Genomic DNA, 3,537 nt, shown 5'->3' on the forward strand with positions numbered 1-3,537 from the left:
CCTACCCACTGCCAAGGACTGAGATGGGTAGAAGGAAAGGAAAAGTTACTTACCTGCAATAATGCCCTCAGGTTCTTCTAAAATGAGGCATGTTAGAACTTCTTTCTTTCTAAGACTGAGTAATATTCCATAGTATGGATATGCCACATTTTGCTTATTTATTCATCTATCAATGGACACTTGTGTTATTTCCACCTTTAGTTACTTACTGAATGAATTGATTCTTATTTAAAAAATATATTTCTAGGTCAAGCACAGTGGCTTATGCCTGAAATCCTAGCACTTTGGGAGGTGGAGGCAGGAGGGTGCCTTGAAGCTAGGAGTTCAAGACCAGGCTGGGCAACACAGTGAGACTCTATCTCTACAAAAAATTTAAAAATTTAGCCATGTGCAGTGAAGCACACTTGTAGTCCCAACTACTTGGCAAACTGAGTTGGAGAAATTGCTTGAGGCCAGGAGTTTCAGACCAGCCTGAGCAAGAGACAGCCTGTTAGCTGGGCATAATGGTCCATGCCTGTAGTCCAAGTTGATCAGGAGGCTGAGGCAGGAGGATCACTTGAGCCCAGGAATTTGAGGTTATAGTGAGCTATGATGATACCACTGCATTTCAGCCCGGGTGACATTATCTCAAATCTATATGCACACACAGACACACACACACACACACAGAGACATATATCCATATATTTAATTATCCTAAAAATTAATTTACCTCTTTTATTAAAGGTTATTATTTTTTTGCTCACAAATAGTCATGGACTTTCTCTCTGGGCTCAGACCCAGTTCACAGCAGCATGACAAAATGCACCAAGAAGGTCAGGATGGTCAGAAAGTACGGGCCTCCATCCAGAAAATGGTGAAGAAAACTGAAATCAGTCAGCACGCCAAGTACACTAGTTCTTCTGTGGCAAAACCATGAAGGGACGAGCTGTAGTGATCTAACACTGTGGCTCCTGTGTGAAAACAGCAGCCAGAGGTGCACAGACCTCCAACACCACCACCCCTGTCACAGTGAAGTCTGCCATCAGAAGACCAGAGGCACTGAAAGACCTCATAGAGTGCCACTTTTCAGATGTCATTAGCCAATAATAAATGGGTTCATTTATGCAACAGAAGAAAAGAAATAGTCATGGAATTTTTGTGAAATGTTATTTTGCAACCTATAAAATGAATATATTGTGTCTTCTCTATAGAACCTTTAATATTATGAATTATTTCAGTCATTCCTAACATTGAAACATCTCGGGATAATTATATCATTTTTATTTTGTTTTTAACAAATTATTTGTAAAAAATAAATAAGATGTTATTAAAGTTGTTGGAATAGTAGAGGGAGTTTTTCTTTGTTCTTTACCCAGATTTATCAGTTTATTAGTTTTTCTATGTTCTTTACCTAGTTTTTCTATGTTCTTAACCTCTGAGAACATCTGTTCTCTTCCCACTTACATGGTCTTTATATTCACTGAACTACTCTAGATGTTGTCAAAACGACAAGGGAGGTTTGATCTAGGTCCATTTTCTCATAGCAAAAAGATTCAATTGTTCAGAAAATGAGGATTTCCAAGGAAGAAATGAACTTTTTAATATGACATACATCTTGTCAGGAAATGGGAGAAGGTGGCTCAAATGTGCTTCTCTGACTAATGGAGATCACATGTTTTTAATTTATTTTTTATTTATTATTACTATCATCATCATTATTATTGCTGTTGTTGTTGAGACATAGTCTTGTGCCTGGGCTAGGATGTAGGGGCATCATCAAAGTTTACTGTAACCTCAAATTCTGGGGCTCAAGCAAGTCTCCTGCCTTTGCCTTTTGGGGAGTTGGGACTACAGGATCAAGACACCACTCCTGGCTAACTTTTAAACATTTTTTGTAGAGGCACAGCCTCCCTATTGCCTAGGCTGGTCTCAAACTCTAGGCCTCAAGCAATTCTCCCATCTTAGCCTCTCTAAGTGCTAGGTTTACAGATGTGAGCACCATGCCTGGTCAATCATGGGCTTCTAAAAAGAGAGCTATGAAATTTTCCTAGGGGCCTCCATAATCTCAGCTCCTCCATCTTGCAGAAAATCCACCACTTCTGAAGAACACTCAAAAACCCAAGTAATTAGTTTAAGGGAGAGGATTAAAAACAAATAGGACTTACGGAAGCTTGTTCTTAGAGCAGCTTACAACAGACAGTTTCACGTATCATTAACCTATTCCTCTAAATGCTTCAGTATGTAGGTACCAAACCCACAACATTCTTTTGTTTAACCACAGATACCATTATCAAATTTATGAAATTATTAACATTGATATGATGCTATTATATAACCCATAGTCCACATTAAAATTTGACCATTGTCTCCATAATATTCTTTATAGCTTTTATTTGTCTTACCCAGGATCCAATCCAAGCTGGTGCATTAAATTCAGTTGCCTTATCTACTTAGTCTATTTTAATATAGAAATGTTCCCAGGATTTTTCTTTGATGACATTGAAGTTTTGAACAATGCAGGTCAATGTCTTTATAGATTGTCCCCCAAACTTAGTTTTCAGTTCCCTAATATTTAGCTTCAGCTTATGCATTTTGGGGAGGAATACCACAAAATTGATGTTGTGTTCTTCCTAGTTCATCACATGAAGAAATAGGAGATGCCACTCTTTTCCATTCTTGGTCACATGAACTTAGACACTATGATGTCTGCCGAGTTAAATTAATATTTGCTCCTTTGTAATTCATAAGAAACCTGCAGAGGTAGACCTGTATCTGAGAGTAGAGAGTATCTTTTCCTTATACAAAATTTTCCCATGAGTTTTAGAACATCTTTATGATTTTTGCCTAAATCAAATATTACTATACTGGTAGCAACACAGTATTTCAAACTCTCTCATTTCTTTTTATGTTTATTGATTGGCATTTTTCTACAAGGAAGAGCTTTTGCTCCTTCTTATTTCGTCCTCATCCTCCTTTTATTTCTCCTTTGTTCTTCCCTTCCTTCCTTCTTTCTTTCTGCCCTAGGGACACATGAATTCTTGTTTCTCCCATTGTGTTATAGTCCATTACCATTGCCATTTTTTATTCTTTTGCTGTACTACCAGATTCCATTTCTCAACATTTTATTCATATTTTTTATTAATATCTATAAGTGATGCCGACTAGTCTTTATGCTACATGGTTTCTTTATGTGATTTTAGGATATTTTATTTAGGTGGTATAAGAGCCATTATAAAGCTCTAGAATAATTGAAACACTAGAAAATTCATCCGATTCTTCTAGTTTGGGAAAATTTCTTGAAAAATTTTTGAGATTGAGTAAATCTTTTAAGTTTTTTTCCTTTCTCTCTCATCACTTTTACAGTATGCTTTCATTCTATCCTATATTCAATCTGGTTTATATTTGCATAAACTATTATTTTATAATTGTCTTTAATTTTTATGCTTGAATTATTTTTATTTCAGAAAATAATGTAGATTACAGCTCTAAAATTTTAAATTGCATTTGATTTACAATGAGCAGTATGGAATGACTGGTTAGGTGATATGACTCAAA

At 36.2% G+C, this 3,537-nt stretch overlaps 1 pseudogene; it reads left to right on the forward strand.

Moving 5' to 3' along the window:
• The first annotated feature begins 794 nt into the window (after positions 1-794).
• Positions 795-1,089, forward strand: LOC111721754 (annotated as a pseudogene).
• The last annotated feature ends 2,448 nt before the right edge of the window (positions 1,090-3,537 follow it).

Source organism: Otolemur garnettii, unplaced genomic scaffold (assembly GCF_000181295.1).
Source record: "Otolemur garnettii isolate 467f Iridium unplaced genomic scaffold, OtoGar3 scaffold00176, whole genome shotgun sequence".
Classification (NCBI taxonomy): domain Eukaryota; kingdom Metazoa; phylum Chordata; class Mammalia; order Primates; family Galagidae; genus Otolemur; species Otolemur garnettii.